The following is a 24316-nucleotide window of genomic DNA, read 5'->3' as shown; positions in this document are numbered from 1 at the left end:
CCCTGAAATAGACTATTTCTCTTTTCATATCCAGAAGGTAGAAACCAGATCTTTCCCTTATTTGCGTCTGCTGTAGCACTTAGCTTGACTCTTGACCTGGAATGGTGCTCCCTGAATTGTTGTCAATGGTATCGGGTCAGGAGATTGCTGGGGATGAGTGCCTGATTGCTCAGTCAAGCCGATCACAACCAGCTCACAGATAGCTGTCGGAAGGTCTCTCCAGATCCTGATGGTTCAATCTTGGTTGATTTCTAGTGAAAGAAATCATGTCTATACTATTTGGAGATTCATTATTTTTATTTATTTTTTAATTTTTTAATGTTTATTTATTTTTGAGAGAGAGAGAGAGAGAGAGAAAGAGAGAGAGTGAGAGAGAGAGGGAGACACAGAATCCGAAGCAGGCTCCAGGCTCAGAGCTGTCAGCATAGGGCCCAATGCGGGGCTAGAACTCGCAAACCATGAGATCATGACCTGAGCTAAAGTTGGACGCTTAACTGACTGAGCCACCCAGGAGCCCCTGGAGATTCATTATTGAGGCATTGTGGAGTATCAAGAAATATTGTTGGAAAATATTCATACTTTGTTATTACTAACAGTTTTCTACTTTCCAGCAAATACTCCCACTTGTCCACTTTTATACTTACAGTGCTAGGTAGAGGTCGGTAATATACGTGCTTTTCAATGAAGTTAATTTATGCATTGGATCTCTAGATTTTCCAAGGCTCTCGAACTTAGGATACTGGTGGCCAAAATATCTGCGTCCCTGAGGATAAAATGAGAGGAAAGTGAATTAGCTGCAAGAACACACAGGTTAAACGGAAGCAGAATTCTGTGCCAGAGAGAGTAGAGGAAAATTGAAAAGAGTTACCAAGTAAAGCTCAGATTTCTATTTCTTTCGGGCTGCTTTTAAGTACATTTCGACCTGAAGGCCAGAAGAGACTAAACGACTTCTCTAAGTCCTTCCAATCCTGGAGACACAATCTTTCTAGGGAAGAAAGAAACCCTGGAGGGCAATGACTGTTACGAGCAATTACTTATATCACAGAGCATTGTTATTCCATGACCAATGGCTAAATGGGAACAGAGTGAGGACTCTCAGGGGCATCTTGAAAAATATAAGTAAAATCTTAAAGGTCAGGGAGTTCTATCCATTAAGCGTGGTCTCCTGGAGATGTGTGAGTGTACTTAGAGCACTGCTAATATTTTATCAAGAGTTAAGGACCCATTAGCATTTCCATTTGCAAGGGCAGGCTTGCCTAGATCCTGGTATACAAATGTGGTCTCCTTGGCTAATACTGTGTGTGTGTGTGTGTGTGTGTGTGTGTGTTGGCCTTTTATTTTCCTTTCTCATTCTTAACTTCAATTTGTTAGGATATAATGACAGATTTTTGAAAAGATAACCATTATATTCACTTAATTGAATGTGATTCTTTAAGTGAGATAGCTTATCCAGGGTAGAGGATTGGCTAGGAGAAACATTTGTAATTTCAGTTTATAAACCTCTCTCATTTGATTGCCTGGTTCCCCTGTCGTCTGGATGAGAAGTCAGTAATTAAAAAAAAAAACAAAAAAAAAAAAAAGAAAAGAAAAAAAGCATATGGAAGAGACTGTCCAGCTGTTCATCAAACCCATTTCCTTTTATTTCTTAGCATATGTTTCGACCATACTTCCCAGACTCTTTCACAGTTACGTGTGGCCACATTACTGAGTTCTAGCTGATAAATGTCAGCAAAAGTGATACAGTGTGTGGTCCACAGCCAGCGGGGTTGGCATCACCTGGGAGCTGGTTTCGAAACATCGATTCTTGAGCTGCGCTGCAGACTTAATGAATCAAGATCTCTGGGGGGTGGAGCCCAGAAATCCGCTTGCTCGCTTTCTACGTTATTCCACGGTATGTTACAGTTGAGAAGCTCTGATATATACCAGGTTCAGATCTGCCCATTAGGGACTTCCCATGTGTGATACCTTAGGTTCTTTCTCCTTCCTGGTTTGACAGATAGGTCCCTGCACTGTCACTTGCAGGAGAGTTGCTCGTCATTAGGAACACTATTTTGGATTTCACAAAAATGAAAATTAAACATCTCCTTTCTAAAGTCTCTGAGATTCAGGTGTTTATTTTTATTTTATTATTTTATTATTTATCGATTGATTGATTTTTGTTTTAAGTTCTTATTTAAATTCTAGTTAGTTAACATATAGGGGAATGTTAGTTTCAAGAAGAGAATTCAGTGATTCATCACTTACATATAACACCCAGTGCTTACCCCGACAAGTGCCCTCCTTAATGCCCATCACCCATTTAACCCATCTCCCTGCCCCCCACCCCTCCAGCAACCCTCAGTTTGTTCTCCATAGTTGATAGTGTGTTTTATGGATTCTCAATCTCTCTCTCTCTCTTTTACCCTGTGTTTATTTATTTTGTTCTTAAATTTCACATGTAAGTGAAATCATACGGTATTTGTCTTTTCTCTGACTATTTCACTTAGCATAATACACTCTAGCTCCATTGAGATCATTGCAAATGGCAAGATTTCATTCTTTTTATGGATGAGTAATATTCATACACACACACACACATACATATACACACACAACATCTTCTTTATCCATTCATCAGTCAATGGACATTTGGGCACCTCTCATAATTTGGCTATTGTTGATAATGCTACTATAAACACTGGGGGACATGTGTCCCTTCGAATTAGTATTTTTGTATCCTTTGTGTAAATACCTAATACTGCAACTGCTGGATTGTAGGGTAGTTCTATTTTTAACTTTTTGAGGAGCTCCATACTGTTTTCCATAGTGGCTGCACCCGTTTGCATTCCCACCAACAGGGTTGGAGGGTTCCTCTTTCTCTGCATCCTCACCAACATCTGTTGTTTCCAGTATTGTTCATTTTAGCCATTCTGGCAGGTGTGAAGTGATATATCATTCTAGTTTTGATTTGTATTTCCCTAGTGATGAGTGATCTTTCATGTGTGCGTTAGCCATCTGGATATTTTCTTTGGAAAAATGTCTATCCGTGTCCTCTGTCCATTTCTCAACTGGATTGTTTGTTTTTTGGGGTGTTGAGTTTGATAAGTTCTTTATAGATTTTGGAAACTAACCCTTTAGTAGATATGTCTTCCATTCCAAAGGCTTCCTTTTAGTTTTGTTGATTGCTTCCTTTGCTGTGCAGAAGCTTTTTATCTTGATGAAGTCCCAAAGGTTCATGTTCGCTTTTGTTTCCCTTACCTCCAGAGATGTGTCTCGCAAGAAGTTTCTCTGGCTGAGGTCAAAGAGGTTGCTGCCTTTGTTCTCCTCTAGGATTTTGATTGTTTCCTGTCCCACATTTAGGTTTTTCATCCACTTTGAATTTATTTTTGTGTATTATGTAAGAAAGTGGTCCGGTTTCATTCTTTTGCATGTTGCTGTCCAGTTTTCCCAATACCATTTGTTGAAGAGACTGTCTTTTTTTTCCCATTGGATATTCTTTCCTGCTTTATCAAGATTAGTTGACCTTGGGTGTTTATTTTTATAATAACTGGTGTTACTTTATGACAATGATAGCTGGGATATGACTTATTCAGGTAGCTTGAGTAAATTACTTTTAATGTATAGCAATCTCTCACTTGGGTTGTATTTAAGCTGATTATTTAGAATTTACTTATTGGACTCTCTTATTTTCCTCTCTACTAAGTATTAAAATATCCCACCATGATTACAGATTTTTCTATTTTGTCTTTTAGCTCTGTTACATTTTGAGCAAGTTGGCATATAGGCATGTAGGGGATTACGCAGTAGGTCAAATGTTGGAGAAGGAACACTATTGGAATGACCAGTGCCTGAGTCTTGGTTTTGTTATTTTCCAGATGTGTGATACTAGGCAAATAATATAACCTGAGTCCTGCATTTCCATTCCTGAAACTGGATGGAGTGAACAAGACAGATGTGTCCCAGACCTTATGTACCTTACTGCCTAAGGAAAAAAGAGAACAAAAATAAAATATAAACAATAAAAAATAAATTCTTCAATAATTCTAAATTATCTTTATTGCTGATGGGATATTCATGGGGGGCATATTTTAGACAAAGTGGTCAAGATGTCTTCCTTTTTAAAAAATATTTTGAAATTTATTTATTTATTTTGAGAGGCAGAGAGAGTGAGTGGGAGAGGGGCAGAGAGAGAGGGAGAGAGAGAGAATCCTAAGCTGGCTCTGCACTGTCCATGTGGAGCTGGATGCGGGACTTGAACACATGAACCGTGAGATCATGACCTGAGCCAAATCCAAGAGTCAGATGCTTAACTGACTCAGCCACCCAGCTACCCCCTTTTTAAAAAATATTTTTTGAAGTTAATTTATTTATTTAGAGAGACAGAGTGAGGTGGGGAGGGAAGATGTCTTCGTGAAGATGGTTCATTTAAATCGAAATCTGAGAGATAAGAAGGAGCGAACCGTGATAATGGTGGTAGGGTGGGTCATAGTCGTGGGATGGCAGAAGGGAGAAGGAGATAAAATATCCCTTCCCTTCATAATTTGCAGAAACAGCTTTATTTTTGTAAGACCACCATGATGGAGAAATTCATTGGAATGCCACAAAAGAAGCCTAACTGGTTCATGTAGCAGTGGCTAACTGTTCTACGTGAGTGATTTCTGCAAAGCAGAGGATTTTAAGATGGGAAAACATAGAATAGGAAACTCCTGCAGGAATGGAAGAAAGAAATGAAAAGAAATAAGTCGTCAACTGTCAGTGGGTTAATAAATGAGGAACAAATGATAATCCCATGGAGAATGTCACTGTACCTCTGCTTTCTATGGGGAAGATCCCTCTTACCCCATTCCTTTTATCTCCCTACTAAATATTAAAATCTCTAACCATGACTCGAAATTTGTCTATGCTTTTAAGTTCTGTCAAGTTTTACTTAATGTACTTAGGAAGTCCGCCATGTACACACACATTTAGGATCATTATTACTTTTTGGAATAATTGATCTCTTTAGACTATTGAATGTCTCTTTTTTTCCTTGTAACATCCATTGTCTTAAAGTCTGCTTTGTATTAATAGACTAACATCAGCTTTCTTGTCCTTGATGTTTGCTTGGTACATCTCCTCCCATTCTTTTACTTTCAGCCTGTGCATGTCTTTATATTTAAAGTGTGTTTCTTATAAACAGTATATAGTTGGACTTTTCTTTTTTGGTCCATTTTTACAATCTTTGTCTTTTAGTCCATTTATATTTAATATAGTCACTAATAAAATGATATTCTGTTTATCACATCTAGTTTTTGTTTCTCTGTTGCTACTTTCTTGACTTCCTTGGGATTGAATCAGTATTTTTTAGTATCCCATTTTATTTTCTCTTATTGACATCTTGTAATTATTACTATTATTTTTTTGGTGGTTGCTCTAGATAACAATATGCATTTTGATTTATCATAGGCTGCCTTCAAATGACATCATACTACTTTAGGAACACTGTAAGTGCTAGAATTTCATTTATATTCCCTCAATTTTTGTGATCTTGAACTGTATATTTTACTTCTACATATGAAAAAAATCCGCACAAAACAAAGTTACTAATTTTGACTTACACAACCAATAGTTGTAAAGTGTAAATTTAAATACCTACACACAGTGTTTTATATTTATCCCCATATTTATCCTTTCTTATGTTCTTCATTGTTTCCTGCAGATCTTACCAGCCTGAAGAACTTCTTTTAGGATTTCTTTGGTTTCGATCTGATGGATCTTTGTACATCTTTCATCATTTTTGGAAAATTCATAGTCTCTGTATTTTAAAACATTTCTGCTGCTCCAATCTTTCCAATCTCTTTTTTCTTGCATTCTGGGCTTCAATTACTCGATATTAGACCATTCGATAGTCTTACAGATCTTGGGTTCTCCTCTTTCAGTTTTAATTCTCTTCTTTTCTTTCCATTTTTCTCTATTTCAATTTGAATATTTTTTATTGGAATACTTCAAGCTTGTTAATTATTTTCTTCTGTTGTGTATGGTTTGCCTTATAGGTTCTATTTCTAGAATTTTCCCTTTTTTTTTTTATAACGTTTATTTATTTTTGAGACAGAGAGAGACAGAGCATGAATGGGGGAGGGGCAGAGAGAGAGGGAGACACAGAATCGGAAGCAGGCTCCAGGCTCCAAGCCATCAGCCCAGAGCCCGATGCGGGGCTCGAACTCATGGACCGTGAGATCGTGACCTGAGCTGAAGTCAGACACTTAACCGACTGAGCCACCCAGGTGCCCCTAGAATTTTCCATTTTTAAAAATTGCTTTAATTTATCTGCTGATTTCCCCATGCATTCATATATTTTTTCATCTTCTTTTATTAATTCTTTTAATATATTTATTATAGTTATTTAAACACCCTGTTTATCAATTCTGATACGTAGGCCATAAGTGGCTATACTTCTGTTGAAAACCATTCTTTTGAGTATGCATCATATTTTCTTACATCATCATGGGTCTTGCAATTTTTGCTTGTATGCTCGTCATTATGTATAAAAGAATATTAGATCCTGAAATAAACTATTTGCCTCTAGAAGGATCATCCTGCTTTCCTTTAGGTTGATAGGGTATGAGGCTAAGTCAATCTCATGTGTAGTTGAGCTGGGTCCGGGCCTTGTTGCAGTTTTAGTTAGGTGTTTTCCACCCTGGCTTCAGGTGTTGGAGAGTGGAATCAGAACTTTCCCCTTCAACAAGATTTGGCATCTTAGCACCAGAAGTACGGGGATGTTTTAGTGCTTTACAAAAGCTTGGCCACCAGCGTTCTGAAGTGTGGGGAAATTCTCCCTTCTTTACAACTTGGCTGCCACCTTTTTGGGCTGCTGGGAAGTTCTCTTTGCTTTCCAGTTCTGTCCTCTGGCTTTGTGCATCCAGAAAAATCTCTCTCTACCCTGTCACCCTGTATTCAGCCTTGACTGGGCAGCTTTGGTGTACTTGGTGAGGTCCTAGAATCCTGCCTGCCACCTTTCTTGTATTCCCTACAAGTTCACTGTAGCTTCAAGGATTCCTCTTACGTCTCCTGCTCTGCTCTGTGACTTTGCTGTGCTACCTCCCTGCATTCAGAGAAGGTTCTTCAGGAAGGTTTGGCAAGTGAAGGTAGACTCATTCCTTACTGCGGCCCCTAGGGATTTTGATCCATAATGCTGGCTCATGCATGACCATGACAAAGTCTGTGGAAAGACTTTCTGATTTCTCCTTATTACCATCTATTGCCAATTCTCTTCTCTCTCATTGCTCCACTAAGGTGAAGGCAAATGTGTGGTCTTTTCTCTGACGAAGGGTTTTCCAATTTCTGGAATTTAGTTCATTGAGGTTTCTTTGCATCCTCGGCTCTTAGAATATTTTTTTTTAAACTATGATTTTATATGTAGCTTATCTTGCCTGTTTTTATTGTTTGGTGTTGCTATGATACTGCCTTGCAACTTTCTACACCCTAGCCAGAGGCAGTAGTATTTACGATGAATTAAAAAAAAATTTTTTTTTAATGTTTACTTATTTTTGAGAGAGAAACAGAGCAGAAGCGGGGGAGGGGCAGAGAGTGCGGGAGACACTCTGAGCTGTCAGGACAGAGACCGACACAGAGCTCAAGCCCACAGACCGTGAGATCATGACCTGAGCTGCGGTTGGACGCTCAACTGACTGAGCCACCCAGGCGCCTCTTTCAATGAGTTTTATGTGTAATTGTCACTAATGTGAATTGCCTGGGTATTTCCGAGCTCCCCAGCCTTCTGGGTTTATACAGCCTTTTAACATTAAGTTCAATTAGTTGGAATCCCAATAGCCTAAATAGTGGCGGGAGACCCAGATTGTCCCCAGTTGTCCCAACAGTCTTGGAAAGCTTACCTTTTTTTCTACTCACCTCTTCCTCCCATTTCCTGTTTCTGCGGATTCTATTGTTTGCATCTCAGTTCTTGCTCCTGTTCTGTTTGACTCAAATCAATCAACCTCACATGGCTGCAGGCAGGAGATTTCAATAGGACAGAGAGTTAAAAGGGTGGAGGAATTAGGGACCGGGAAAAGGAAATTTGAGGTGAGGGAGGAGTCAGCCCTCAGCCAGTGTAGGGAATGAGCAAGTGGAAGACACTTTGAAAAATAGGTTTAAGACCTTATGTTCTTTGTCTTGTTAGTCCCATAAAAGAGATGAATTTAGATTTTCACTGCTGTGTCTCTCTGTTCTGAGAATTATGGTTTTGTTATTAAAATTTTTGAGTAAAGAGCTGCTTGAACTCTGTGTGTGATCGGTCCTTGGGGATAATGACCAAAAGAGTAATTAGTAATAAAGGTGGTATGATCCACGGCCAACACCCCCACCAGCGAAGACTATCTTGTTGGAAAACCAGCCTGGCTCATTTTCTCTTAACCCCTTCTTTCTGTCCTGGATGAGTCTATTCTAAGAATCTATGCCGCAGGCTTCACTATCCGTAACTGGTCCTCATAACAAAGGACTTCAAGAGAAAACTTGCAAGAGAGGAAGTCTCTGTCAGTGATTCAGAAAACAACAACAACAACAACTTCATCTCAGGCTACTGTCATTTAGATACATCGAAAACAGTGTCAGGGGAAGGTAAGGCGCAGTTTTGGGGGGTAAATTTCACAAGGGCATCTTCATGGGAAAAAATTAAAAGGACCAAACCACGACGTTGCAGTAAAATAAGACAAAGAAAGAGGAGGCTGCAAAGGTTTTTTCAAGGACAACTTTTGTCCGCAGCTCCTGCATGGGCTTGAAGCGGAGGCCAAGAGAAAGGATCATGTCAAATCACATTCCCACCTCCCGTCTTCAGTTTATTTGTCCGTCGTGCCTACAGATGTGATTGCTCCTGGAGTTCCTTTTCTAACAGAAGGGGCAGCTGTGGCACCCAGCTGATGACTTGGAGGCCTCTCAGAGTTGAGTGAAGACAGACATAATCTTTTCCTTTGAGGCTCTTGGCGAGTATGCTCCTATTTGTACATTTCCCTCCAGCTATCGGAGAAATAACTCATCTCCTTTGGGATACCATAGCCCCTTTGTTCAGATATTTATCAGAGTGTTTGACACGTTGCACCGTAGTATCTAGCTCCCTGCTTTGCCTCTCCCACCAAGTCTGCTCTTTATAGAGAAAGGGACTCTGTCTCATTTGTGTAACATCTCCAGAGCCTAGCACAGTACTTGGCAGTCTGCAGGGGCTCGGGAAATATTTGCAGAAGCAATGAATGAATAAATGTGTGAAGGAACTCATTAATACATGCATAACATGTCGAACATCATCTTGGAGTTAAAAATACAACAATCTCTGAACCTCCAAAAAACTAAAACAAAATGCAAAACAAGACTTGGATCTCCAACATTTTTATGTTCAGATTTAAAAATCCCTTAAAGTAAAAAAAAATACATATATCAATTGCTAGGAACAGTGAGGGAGGAACTCCAGGAGCTTAAGCAGATTAAGGGTTAGTTTTCACTGTAAAATAAAATCCGAAGTTATGGAGTCTATACCAGGAGCAACGTCATGAAGTTTCCAGGGACCCAGACCTTTTCTCTCTTTCTGTTCCAGTTCATCCTTAGTGTGCGGCTTCCATTGTCAAGGTTAGCAGATGGCTACGGGAGACCCAGCTATTATGTCTACAGCAAGTCTAAAATCCATCTTGCCAGCTTCGTATTCTTCTCAGTTTTAGTGAGAAGAGCTTTCAAGGCCTGGATGGAGCAACCTTATAGAGAACTAAGTCCACAATAAGACACATCGAATAAGACACATCGAATCCCCACAGGACTGTTAGAGCGCTAACTTTCATACTTGTGCTGGGGGCGTGATTACCCAGCATCCTTGTCTTGGGGCAGGGCAAATTCTGGGTTGTAATTTATGCTCCAGAACAGCTCTGATGATTCAGACTGAGTCTGGGACTTGATCTGAAATTGCACCCTTGCCTGACTCCTCTCCTCCTCGGGTCCTTCATTAGTTTCTCCCATTAAAACTTAAAAAAAAATATTTTTAATGTTTATTTAATTTTGAGAGAGAGAAACAGAGTGTGAGCAGGGGAGGGGCAGAGAGAGAGGGAGACACAGAAACCGAAGCAGACTCCAGGCTCTGAACGGTGAGCATAGAGCCCGATGGGGGGCTCAAACCCATGAACCACAAGATCGTGACCTGAGCCAAAGTCGGACGCTCGACCCATTGAGCCACCGAGGCACCCCAAGTACTTTCTTAATAAATTGCTTGGGGCGCCTGGGTGGCTCAGTCGGTTGGGCATCCGGCTTCACCCCAGGTCATAATCCCACAGTTCGTGGGTTCGAGCCCCGCATTGGGCTCTGTGCTGACCGCTCAGAGCCTGGAGCCTGCTTTGGATTCTGTGTCTCCCTCTCTCTCTGCTCCTTCCCTACTCACACTCTGTCTCTCTCTGTCTCTGAAAAATAAATAAACATTGAAAAAAAATTAAAAAAAATAAATTGCTTGCACATGAATCCTTGTGTGAGGGATTTTCTTTTGGGAAAACTGACTTAAGATAATGCCTGCTTAAGAAAACTGAGGCAAGGTTCAACGTCAAGCACAAGTAACCTTCATCCGAGGCAACCTCTATGCCTGGGGAAGTTATAGGCATTTGCCAAACGAAGGGTGGGACGCTTTTTTGCTAAACCCTGTTATGGCCTGTGTTGGGTGAGGCCCCTCTCCTGGCTGGGGCCCTATAGCCTCTGTCTTTGCTGAGGCCCTTAGATCCCAGTCCTTTGATGAGAACCAGAAGCCTTTCCTTTAATTTTTTTTTTTTTACATTTATTTATTTTTGAGAGACAGAGAGAGACAGAGCACAAGTGGGGGAGGGGCAGAGAGAGAGGGAGACACAGAATCCGAAGCAGGCTCCAGGCTCTGAGCTGTCGGCACAGAGCCCCATGCGGGGCTTGAACCCACAAACCGCGAGATCATGACCTGAGCTGAAGTTGGACGCTCAACCGACTGAGCCAACCAGGCGCCCCCAGAAACCTTTTCTTTAGACCTGACGTGTAGATCCTGCCGTGTGGAAGAAGTTGCTTCTGATCTGTGCTGTCAGGATGTTTAATGCCTCTTGGCCCGGTCTTGGCACATTTGCAAAACAAACAAACAAAAAAGTGGTACGTATCAAAATAAACACTTAGGAACCAACAAGATCAAGAACGTTCTCCCACATCCGAGGCCCCAAACTGGGCATCCTTGTAGAACAGGAGCTTCTAGAAATCCACAAAGACTTACTTGCCTCACATCTCCTACGTTGTCTAGTCCCCGGTGTTCCCGGCTCAGGGACCAGAAGCTAACTCTCCCCTGAATTCCATGTCCTCCTCCCTTTCCCCTCCCAGAACAATAGGACTTTCCAGCAGGAGGTGATGCCCCTGTCAGGTATGGAGGAGGATGGCAAGGAGATTGCATGCTTGTCGAATCACATGGAAGGGTTGGGGGAAGGGCCATTGGGATCTGCTGGCCAGTTTATCCTGTCAAACTTACCAATCAGATACATCATCCCATTTCCCTTCCCACTGACCTGGCTTAAATAAATTTGGGAGTATTTAATATAATATAACTAATATATACTAACGGAACTCTACTATAACTAATATATACTGACAGAACTCCCTACAACATGAAGAATGCGAAACAAATATTCCTCCAGATATTTTATAACAGGACTTCATTATTTCAGGTATCTGCTCCCCATCATGGCCGTGTGCTCCAGGGGATACTGGTCCTCACCCAGGGTGGAAAATCGGTTTGACCGAAGCCCATCAGGATGGTGCTGTTATAGTTGACAAGGGTTGATTTAGAAAGATGGTGGCTGATGAAGACAATCCCCCTCTCCCAATCCATTGCCACTGTGAGGGCTGAATCCCTCTTCTAGCCTGGATATAGATTTCTTTTGACGTGTGTTAATTTTTCCGTTTCTGTTACTATTACAGTTTTGTTAGCTCATGCCAAACTTGTATCAAACGAATGCCCCTAGATACTTGGTACACGAACAGCCATTAAGCCAGAGTCTTGTCTTATACATTAGCGCCTGTGATTTTGTCGAACTAATTCAAGTGCGATAATCTTTCCCCAACATCAAAATGCACTAAAATGGAGTGAAATTTACTTCCACACACCTGTCTGGGAACCACGGGAATTTCAGCTGCAGAAAAATAGAATTGTGTGGATTGTGAGTGAGTCACTTTTGCCGGGGATAATCAGAAAGAGAAGGAATTGGGAGTCGGGCATAGGAAGCAGATGGTAGAGGAAGGATAGAAGTTTTTGCGATGAATCCTTGGGGAAGACAAAAGAAGATGAAGCGCAGTAAACAGAAGGATATTCAGGTGACATCTGTGAGGAGGAGTTGAGGAATTGAGAGCCTAGATGTGAGAGGATTTGATAGGCATGTGATCCAGGGATGGGGTAGGAAGCTTCTTCTGAGTCATGTAATCAGGAAAGCATTGATGATTTGAATGGAGAACCCAGCCAAGAAAAAAAAAAAAAAGGAATTTAAAAACACTTCACTATAATTTTAAGAAACTGTCAAAAGTTTCAAGTGAGAAAGTTGAATGGAAATGAACATTTTGGTATTTGTTATTACTGATTTAAGATCATTATACTGGCTGTATTCTTTTATTTTCATAAATGCAAAGTATATTTTAAGGGGCTTTCATACAATGAATTCTGATGTCAGATCCTATTTTTTATATTGTCTTAATGTCTCAACCTCAAAATCTCCGACAAGGAAGATTTTCTGAATTTTAATTCTGAGTCAGATGAGGGATGGCAAGATTTACATTTATCCCTGCTAAATTTCATCTCTTTAGAGTCCCTAAAAGAGAGATTGATAGACTTGACCGCTTAAAATTACAAACTTCTGTATAGAAAAAAATATATCACAAGCAGAATTCAAAAATCAAGCAATAGACCAGGAGAGAATATTCACAACACATATGAACAGCAAGAGTTAATATCCCTCATCTACAAAAAGCTCTCTTAAATCAAGGAAACAACATGCAACTCAACTGAAAGCCAGGTAAAAAGCTTGAATTGGTAACTCAGAAAAGTAATGATATGTAGAGAGTAAACATGAAAAGCTGCCCAGATTCTTTGGTAATTATGGTAACGCAAAGAAAAAAGGTGCGAGAGCCATGTTGGTCAGCAGATTGGCAAAAGCTTAAAAAGTTGCCAACAGCTGGTGAGTATGTGGGGCGAAATGAGACCTCAACTATATTGTTGGGTGAGATCTTGAATTGCTATTTATTATTGAAAATGTATTTAATGAAAAAAATGAGCATGTCCTTTGGCCCGGAAATCTCTCACAATCTCCTGGTAATTCATCCCTCAGAAATAAAAGTCAACAGTAATTGAGGATATGTGTACAAAGATGTTTATTACAACATTCGTGCAATGGACAAACATAGAAGCATCCTGCATGCTCATCAATTAGGGAGAAGATCAATGCATTATGGGACATCCCTATAATCGAAACACAGTGAGTTATTAAAAACAATGAAATGTTTCTTGTACATACTTTGCATGTTGTCTCTAGAATGTTCTTCATCCAGATAGCTGCATGGCTCACTCTCTCACTTCCTTCGAGTCACTGCTCAACGACTACCCTGTCAGAGTGGCCTTTCTTGCTCATTGTATCTAAAATGATTGCATCACTCTATTCCCTAGTCTTGCTTTATTTTTTTCTTTATTAATAATACTTACAAGTCTCCAACCTTGTGTTAAGTTTCTGTGTTCGTTGGTTGTCTTTCTTCCCTAGTAGGAGGAAACGCTCCATGTGGGCAGGGAGATTTTGATCGCTGTTGGATCGTCAATGGCTAGTACTTGGCACATAGTAGGCTTTCAGTGAATATTTTTTTTCCATAAAGGAATCTGAAGTATTGGCCTAGGAAGAATGCTTCCTTCCCTTTCCTTTCCCTCATGTTGCTCCTAAGAGTAGTCTCCAAGAAACTTCCTCCACACTAATCTCCATTTTAGTTTGCTTTCCTGTGAATTTGCTCTGAAACAACATGTACACACACGTATTGAGAATCTGTCTTCATATAAAAATACAATTATATATTTTTCTCCTCCTCTGATTGCTAATCTGAAGGACCATATCAGTTACAGAGCTCCCCACGGGGTCAGCTGGGACTTTGGCTGAGACTTTATCATAAGCCAACCTCTACCTCCCACTGTTGCCTTCTCTGCCCTTCCACAGATGTTGACCTCTTGGGACCAATATGTACCTTTATTCCACATCCATTCTGCGCATCTGCTTTGGAGGCATCAGTAGGCAGATGCTTCCTTGCATTATCAGCTCTCTGGCCTCTGTCGACAAATAGCAATCATAAATCACTCACTATCAGCCCTTTTCCCTCATTCCAGCTTAATCCCAGGGCAGCATCCCTTTCTTTCCTGGAACTAGGCTCAGAAGCTATGGGAAAACTGAGCCTGAGATAGGTCTGTTGACTTTGTACCCTCTCTGATTTTCCTCTTCTTTCTCCATACTGTGGGAGTCCTAGCTCAAATTTGAAACCGCTGGGGTGTAGAGAAAATAAAATGTGGGGGATGGACTGGGAGTAGGGAGGTAGCTAAAGGAAGCCCAAGGCCACATGCAGTGTGGGTGGATACAGGTGGGTGGTCATCCATTTTCACAGATGGCTCTATTTTATTTCTCTGTTAACAAAGTACGCAAACAGAAGGGGCAATGCGTTATCTGTAATATGTATCACATCTAGGCAACCCTGGACAATGACGTTTCTGTTCTTAAGGCCTGGTGGAAAGCGAATAATCGATCTTTAAGTTTTCCTAATCCTGTGATGTTTTCTTGGCCATACTCTCTCTTTCCTTCTCTCTTGTCTTTTTTTTTTTTTTTTAGATTAAGATGTCCTAAGAAGCTGAGCCACATATGCTTCTGGTACTCGACTCTCCAGCCGAGACAAGCCACGAGGCAGAAAGGATGGACAGAAAGTTTTAACAGATCGGGGCAGCAACTACCGGCACGCGTGTCTGATCAGCAGTCACATTGTTGTCTTGCAAATGGCACAGGGCTGTATTTACGCTTACAAGGAGAATACTGCGTCAGCATATTGTTAATTAGGACGCTACCCCAGGCTAGTGCAGATTAATCTCCTCAAATATGCTTACTGTACGGAGTAATCATGATTAATTAGCGCGTAAGATTGGTCCAAAACGAGAGGATTTGAGGAGAGTCTGGCTTTGTCTCCTGTTGGATGAGAAGCCGAAAAGCATCCAGCTGAGGCAACCTTTAGCTCGGAGTCCAGTATCTCATCCTGATGGGGACCGTGGTGTTAGGTGACCAAGAGATGATACATAGACAGGCGGTAACACCCTTTCAATTACCCTCGTAAAGCTGCTACTTAGACACCTCAAGGGTATTGGATCAAGACCCCAGCAGGCTAATGGGCAGGATACCTATGCAGAGAACTTGGCGCTCATCAGGAGCTGAGCAACTTAAATTCGCTCTGCTGTCTGACCGCTGCTCGGCAGGGCTGACGTTTCTCTGCTAATTTTTAGAGTGCTTGCCTAAAGGTGACCCACCGTGTGCTTCCCGGAGTGCGGTGGAACTGTTGTTCATACTAGGCTGATGTTATTCTTGATATTTCGGCAGGCTTGTGCATGGCTGTCTTGCGCACTGTTCTACTGCGGTAATATGAACTTGCACTCGGCCCAGCTGTGCAGGCTCTGCCTTTGTGAGCTCTGCTTTGCTGTGTCCTTCTCGGTCCCACACATCCGTCCCAGGTGTCATTCTGTCCTATGACTATGAACAAGACTTACTTCTAGACATTGGCAGCTCCGAGGGTGACTTTGGGAGGGAGACTTTATTGGCCCCCTAATTTCTATCCCTCTCAAAGGTATCCAGAGTAAACGTAGAGTTTGTGTTAGTTGGGGTTCTCCAGAGAAACAGAACTGGTAGGATAGCTATCTATCTATCTATCTATCTATCATATGTCTAACTATATACCTACTTACCTAAAAGGGAATTTATTATGAGGAATGGGTTCACGATTATGGAGGCTGAGAGGTCCCAGGGTTTGTCATCTGCAAGCTGGAGACGAGGAAATCTGGTGGTATAATTCAGCCTGAGTCCAAAAGCCCGAGAGCCAGGGGCACCAATGGTTTCAATCCCAGTCCTGGGAACTGAGAAGATGTGATTAGATGTCCAGCTCAAGCAAGCAGGCAGGAAACGTAAAGGGGGGAGTTATTCCTTCTTCCACTCCTTATTCTGTTCAGACCCTCACTGGATTGGATGATGCCCACCCACACAGGGGAAGGCAATCAACATTAATATGTCCACCAAATCCAGTGCTGACCAGATTCAGAAATACCCTCACAGACGCACCCAGAAACGTGTTATATGGGCACTCCAGGCCCAGTCAAGTTGACACATAAAATTAGCCATCACGGAGAAGTAAAATCCATGCATTTGTAGTACAAGCCGCTTCAAACAGCTCCAAAGAAATACAAAATGCAAGTAAGACCAGCGTCCTTGCTACACAAATGGACTTCAGGGTGAGTCCTCAGCCTTTCTTTCCCCAGTCCGATTGTCAGCCCCTGATCCCCTTACCTGAATTTCAGGAGCCCCCCAAAATGGGCCCATAAGGAACTCGGGTCTGGTGGAGGAGGGCAGGCAATTCCCAAATGGCCTCCGTCAAAAGCGGAGGGTGGAAAGGATTTGAATTTAGGTCTGAGGTACGCGCGGTGAGAAGGCCGTGGGTAAAGAGTTTTAACTTTTGTAATAGATAATATTCGAGGCTGGGTGTACCTATTGATCCACGATAGACTTTCCTGCTGGAACAAGAAAAGGGATATATAATAGAGGCGGATATTTTGCTGACTCAAAAGGAGAGCGACACAGAAACTCGCCGAAGTTAGCTCTCACTAAGCCTCGAGGAACCTGAACTGCATTTCATCTTAGAGCACCCAAGGAGGGCTCAGCCATCTGGGTCAAGTTAAACCAGGGGTGAAGAACTTAAGCCTGAGGTTGAGGCTGCAGACTCATTAGCTGGGAACTAAAGCCTGAAAACTAAGCTGTCTGTGCTTGGTCTGAAGCCTTGGCTTTTGACAGCAAGCTGATGGACTCTCCCCATGCCTCTGTCAAGAAGGGCCTTTCCTTCGGTGAAAATGGGGGATTATGTCCCCGGGAGGTTATAGAGCTTCTTTTAGGGCGGGGAGTAAATCAATACTGATCCCGGCAACAGAATCACATAATTCGGCTGACTTGTAGTGGTGTCTCACATATTATCCTGAGAGCCATGGAGATGCCCAGGATGGAGTGTGGGCTGTGCGTGCGCCCGGGTGCACACTCACGAGATGTGTGGGCTCTCTCTCTTTACCTTTCCTCTGTTTCCAGAACGTTCTGTGCGTTTGTTACCCCACTGTTACCTTTACGGAAGTCGTTTGTATGCTCTCCAAGCCCTCGCGGGACTCTGAGCCCCACGGAACCATGCTCACGGTGCCAAGCATGTGACCGTGCGCCGAACAGGCAAACAGGGTTCTAATGGCCATTCAGTGTCTTCTCTGTTTCAGCATTAAGGTGATAGGGGTGGGAAACAGCGAGTCTGTCCCTGGGATAGATGGATGTAGATACAGAGTTATAGAGGGATAGGGGTATTTTACAAAGCATATATAACACCGAGTCATCCGCGTAAATCCCCTTTGAATTCAGGTAAGCCCCTGTGGCCTTTCCTGTTCATTTATTAAATCTGTGCTCGTTTACAGATGACAGATACTATTTCACAAAACAAGCTTGTGGCAACATTGCTCTGATCGCTTGGGTGTCATGAAATGACTTGTGTTCCCCCCGAATTCGTATGTTGCGGCCCTAACCCTTAGCACCTCTGAATGTGACTGTTTTTGGAGAGAGGGCTTTTCAACAAGTGAGTAGATTAAAATGAGGTCATTAGGGTGGGCCTGATCCCATGTGACCGGTGTCCTTATAAGAAGAGGAAGAGGAACACCTGGGTGGCTCAATCGTTTGGGCATCTGACTTGGGCTCAGGTCACGATCTCGCGGTTCGTGGGTTTGAGTCCCGCGTCGGGCTCTGTGCTGACGACTCAGAGCCTGGAGCCTGCTTCAGATTTGGTGTCTTCCTCTCTCTCTTTCCCTCCCCCACTCACACTCTGTCTCTCTCTCTCTCTCTCAAAAATAAATAAACATTATTATTATTTTTTAATTAAAAAGGAAAGGAAGAGACAGCCAGGATGCAAGAACACAGAGAAGAGGCCATGTGAAGACACAGCAAGAAGGGGGCCATCGGCGAGCCAACAGGCCTCAGAGGAAAAATAACCTTCTGACACCATGGTCTTGAACTTCCAGCCCCTAGAACTGTGAGAGAACAGATTCCTGTTGCTTAAGCCCTCCAGTCCGTGGTATTTTGTTATGACAGGCCTAGCAAACAGATACACTAAGTTTTTACTATATGTAGAGATCAATATTGCCATAGAAGAAACAGACTTGATTTAGAACAATGTTCTATTTAATTAGCAGGTAATAATATTTTCGACAGGTCATTCTGGCTATCTATAGATGCATAAGAAACTACCTTAACATTCACATGAAATAGAAATTTATTATTATTATTATTATTATTATTACTTCTGTGTGTGTGCTGACTGGGCTTAGTTGGGCAGTTCTTGCCTGGGATCTCTCTTAAGGTTACATCCAGACATCAATGGGAACTGCAGTTATATATAGAGTCATGTGGGTTAGATGTCCAAGATGACTTCTTTTTTTTTTTTTTTAATTTTTTTTTTTTAACATTTATTTATTTTTGAGACAGAGAGAGACAGAGCATGAACGGGGGAGGGGCAGAGAGAGAGGGAGACACAGAATCCGAAACGGGCTCCAGGCTCTGAGCTGTCAGCCCAGAGCCCGACGCGGGGCTCGAACTCACGGACCGCGAGATCGTGACCTGAGCCGAAGTCGGACGCTCAACCGACTGAGCCACCCAGGCGCCCCCAAGATGACTTCTTCATTCACACATCTGGGCTACAATAGCCAGAAGAACTGGAGGCTGGCTGACCATCTCTTTTCATGTGGCCTCTCTGTCTTCTTCTCACAGGGCGTTCTCATGCCAGGGTGGCCTCTAGATAGTCGGGGTTTCTCACAGGGTGGTTGGCTTCCCCCCAAATGAATACTCCAAGAGAAGAATCTAGAAGATGCAAGATTTCTTCTGATCTAGCCTTAGAAATAACTTCTGCCACAATCTAGTACTTATGAGTGAGAAAAGGGCCAGTCCGGATTCAAGGGGCGGGGACTGCACAGGGCATGAATGATGGGAGTGGAAGTCCATTGGGGGCCATGTCTGGATACCATGTATATCCTGATGGGGCCATTGTAATTGGGTCCTAACCAGTTAATTTCTTGGCATCCACATAATGATTCTAATCCATTCCTTCTCAACACATCGCAGTGACCACGTCACTCAAAACCCTCTGATCCTTCTCATCTCTTCAGATCCTGGATTATCTTTTGGGACAGAGAGAGACAGAGCATGAACGGGCGAGGGGCAGAGAGAGAGGGAGACACAGAATCGGAAACAGGCTCCAGGCTCTGAGCCATCAGCCCAGAGCCCGATGCGGGGCTCGAACTCATGGACCGCGAGATCATGACCTGGCTGAAGTCGGACGCTTAACCGACTGCGCCACCCAGGCGCCGTCTAGAGCAGTTTTAATCTCACACTGATGGCCCACTATGATTGTATGTGTCGTGTGCAATTTTTCCCTACTAAGAGTCAAAGAACAGGAGTTTGGGAGTTTTGTTAATTTCAGAATTCACATGTATTAAAAAGTCACAAATTTTTTTTTTTCCACAACAGTATCGTGCTCACTTCTATTCTGCCATCCTCCTGGAATGAGGAATAATGGGATGGGGCAGCAGAGAAGATAAAGAACAGCCCACAACCAGCAGGTTCTCTGTGCCCTGCCAACGTACGTGGCCACTATGGGCATAAAAGTAATAGCTGTGCTCATTAGGCATTTCTTGGGGCTTCATTTTGCAAACGGTGCTCAGCAGAGCCCTGTTTAGCAACATGTTAATAGCATTTCCGGAAATAAATAAAACCAATTAAGTAAATAAAAGTTTAAAAGGATGGTCTTTATTCAAGTGACGATATGATACACTGCAGTACTGCTGGTGATTTGTGATTTTATTGTTAACTCTGGTTTTGCTCATCAATACATTTTTAAATAAAGAATAAGCTAAGGGGGCGCCTGGGTGGCTCAGTCGGTTGAGTGTCCGACTCTTGATTTTGGCTCAGATCATGATCTCATTGTGGTGAGATCAAGTCTCCCCTCAGGCTCCATGCTGACCGTGGAGCTGCTTAAGATTCTCTCCCTTCTACTCCCTCTGCCCCTCCCCACTCTCTCTCTCTCTCTCTCTCTCTCTCTCTCTCAAAAAAAAGAGAATGAGATACGGATGGTTGAATAAAAACTCCAGACTGATTGAAGATGAGCGAAAAAGAAGCTAGGAGCATCTCTGTTTTGCAATGATACATCACTTAGACACCGCAACATGCAAGAGACATTTGGAGGAACAAGGGACTTATTCTTAGCACCATGAAACATCTGAAAACTTGTTATTATAAGCCATGAACTCACACTTACGTATGTTGATCATATGTTAAAGTATTTTATCAAAAACACAATATTTAGGGGCACCTGGGTGACTCAGTGGGTTGAGTGACCAACTCTTGATTTCAGCTCAGGTCATGATGCCAGGGTTGTGGGATCGAGCCCCATGTCAGACATTCAGTGTGGAATCCGCTTAAGATTCTCTCTCTCCCTCTGCCCCTTTCCACTGCTTGGGTGTGCTCTCTCTCTCTCTCTCTCTCTGTCAAACAAAACAAAACAAAACAAAATTTAAACAAATGGAATGGCATTCAGTAACAGAAGTTTCTTACTTCTCATGGACTTGGGGACTGGCTGGGAGGTTCTTCTGCTGATTTCACCGGAGGTGACTGAACTCGCTGGAGGGCCCCCTGGGCTTCTGGATCCATGGTTGGCTGCCTTCTTCCTCTGTGCCCCCGTGGTTGAAGGACTAAGGGAGGTCTCAGAGGTCTGTTTTATAAGGACACTAATCCCAGGCAGGAGGGCTCTGTTCTCATGACTGAATCATCCTCCCAGAGGCCCCACTTTCCCAACGTCATCACATAGGGGGGTACGATGTGACACAGGAATTTTGGATGACACCAACGTTTAGTCTACAGTAAGCTGACAGCAAAATGCCAGAGGATGTTTTAAACACCAAAAATTTATTTTCTCCCATTTCGGAAGTCCTAGAGGTTCAGCAGATTTGGTTTCTCTGGAGGCCTCTCCCCTTGGCCACCCTCTCACTGTGTCCTCACATGTTTTTTTTCCTCCGTTGTGTGCACATCCATGGTACCTCTCTGTGTGTCTAGTTTTTTCTTCTTATAAGGACACCAGTCAGATTGGATTAGGGCCCACCTTAATGGCCCCATTTTAACTTAGTCACCACGTTGAAGGACTTGTCTGCAAATACAGTGACATTTTGAGGTCCTGGGGGTTAGGGCCGTAATATAGGAATTTGGGGCAGGTAGGAGACACAATCCAGCACGTAACATTAAATCTAGGGACTTCCTGAGTGTGTGCCCGGAGGAAAAATACTAAGAGAATATAATGCAAGGGCACCTGTTGTTTTTCCTGTTCTGCAATGTTATTTCTCCTGGTATGAGCCACTTTCCTGCAGGCACAGCCAATCGGAGTTGGAAAGACTGATTCGCAGATGGACACGTGTCCTTAGGCATGGGCCTCAATCAGTCCCATATTTGTGTTGAAAATATTTGGGGAGATCATCTCTCTTTCTTCTGGAGTTGCAAAAGTGGTAGAGTATAAACTTGGATCTGCTGATGAACACTGTTTTGTTACAATATGGTGAGAAGCAGCTGGTGAATAAAACCAAAGCAGAGGAAAATAGATATGAGAGTAGGATAGATAAGAGTCTTGATCATGTTACTTAAGGCCCTGGATATGCTGTCACCTTAAAGTCTAGCTCATCTTGAAATTCCCGACTTTGAGGATCCAGTCAATTCCTTAAAAAACATTTATTTTATTTATTTTTTTAAAACTTTTTAAACTTTTTTTTTGATTTATTTTTGAGAGAGAGAGAGAGAGAGAGAGAGAGAGAGAGAATGAGCAGGGGAGGGGCAGAGATAGAGAGACACAGAATCGGAAGAAGGCTCCAGGCTCTGAGCTGTCAGCACAGAGCCCAATTCGGGTCTCGGACCCAAGAACTCACCAACTGCGAAATCATGACCTGAGCCAAAGTTGGATGCTCAACCGACTTGGCCACCCAGACACCCCTATTTTTTTTTTTTTTGAGGGGGGCGGGGGCAAGAGGGATTGAACCAGGTTTCTGTTAACTTGCAACCAGGAATTCTCATATGAGAGCTCTGACCAGCCTAAATTTGGGGCGTTGCCCATCTGAGATTTTGGCAAATGAATTTTACCTAAGTAATTTTCATCCTGGAACAAATACGCCGATTCGGTCTAACCACATGTCCCTTCAACTACTGACCTCTCGGTTCTGTGTGATCAGGTTGCAACCAAAGCTGAACATCACTTTATGATACGGGACTGCTGGAGTTGAACCGCAATGACGTCACGGCACACAGGCATGCGGAGAGATTATTAACAAGAGAACATAGAGATGCACTGGGGTCACACGTGAATCCATTTATTTAATAAGGGCGACTTTCAAACTCACCGTGGCCATGGATAAAAATTAATGATGCCCTCACTTCTATGGATTTAGAAACTTGTAGATCCTATTAACATTTTTGAGCCACCCTAACTTGGGAGATAAATTTCAAATTCCGTCGGCTGGCATTTAAGTTATCCAGAATCTCTTCCTGACTGCTTTCCTTACTCCTGTTAAAATCCTACGTCAAGTAATGCTACAGTTAAAGAGGGCCGTTTTCCACTTCTAAGAAATGACGCTTTCATTGCATCTTTAATCTTACGTATAATTTTTTCCAGTAAATATTTCTTGCTCGTTTCTTTCACTCTTTAGTTTTCTATTTCTATCCACCCTTTAAGACAGATAATGATCTTCTGAAAAAATTTTCTAAAAGTCTTGTGTGGAGTCACTTTCCAACATCTGGGTTTCTTTAACGTGTGTCTGCCTCGATAGGTTGGATTGTGGCTCTCCTTGCAAATCTGGAAAGGGTAGCCTCTGTGTGGTGCCTGAAGTCAAACTTTAGCCTCATTTGAGCCTCTGCCTTCTAGCAGCTGGGTGATCTTGCCCCTTGGTTCCCTCGGCTTTGTGCCAGCGATAATCATACCTTCTGCAAAATGTTTGTGTATTGATGTCATGAATCCATGTAAACTATCAGCTACGTGTAAGGCACACAGAGGTAAGGTTCTCTATCTTGTCTTACCTATAACGCTTCGCGCTGTGCGTCGGAACAAAAATCTTCAGCGTAAATTTGTTGGATGACTAAGGGAGTTATTTGAATATAATTGCCTAAAAGTTTTTCTTTTTTTTTTTAAAAAAAATTAAGTTTATTTATTTATTTTTTTGAGAGAGAGAGAACAGCAGGGGAGGGCTGGAGAGAGAAAAGGAGAAAGAGAGAATCCCAAGCAGGCTCTGCACTGTCAGCCCAGAGACCCCCAGTGCGGGGCCTGATCCCACAAACTGTGAGATTGTGACCTGAGCCAAAACCGAGAGTTGGTCGCTCAACCAACTGAGGCACCCAGATGCCCTCAAAGCATTTTCAACTAAGACAGACTTGTGTCTGCTTTGTCCGTCCCCAATTAATGGCTTCCCTACCTGAAGATGGAACTGAACCTTCTGGTTTTTTTTGCGAATTAAAAAAAAAATCTACGGAATTATATTAATGTCAAGGACAGTATCTGGTATAATTTGTGTGTTAATAAATATGTAGCAACTGAATGAACAACTAGACCTTCAAGTCTGAAACCTAACAATCACTGGGTCTGGTCTGTAGGCTAGTGGCATCATTAGGAAAAACATATTAGGGGTGCCTAGGTGGCTCAGTCAGTTAAGCAGCTGACTGGCTCAGGTCATGATCTCTCGGTTCATGAGTTCAAGCCCCACATCGGGCTCCGTGCTGACAGCTCAGAGCCTAGAGCCTTTTTCCGATTCTGTGTCTTCCTCTCTCTGCCCCTCCCCACTCATGCTCTGTCTCTCTCTCTCTCTCAAAAAATAAACATTAACAAAAATAAAAAATAATAATTTGAAAAAAAACCATTTTAATTGACCACTTTTTTTTTAAACCAGCTTTACTGAGGTATAACCGACCCACAGAAAACTGCACATATTCGATGTATACAATTTGATGAGTTTGGCTGTATGCAAACCCCCATG

Source organism: Prionailurus bengalensis, chromosome B1, assembly GCF_016509475.1.
Source record: "Prionailurus bengalensis isolate Pbe53 chromosome B1, Fcat_Pben_1.1_paternal_pri, whole genome shotgun sequence".
NCBI lineage: Eukaryota > Metazoa > Chordata > Mammalia > Carnivora > Felidae > Prionailurus > Prionailurus bengalensis.
Note: the sequence above shows the minus strand (reverse complement) of the source record.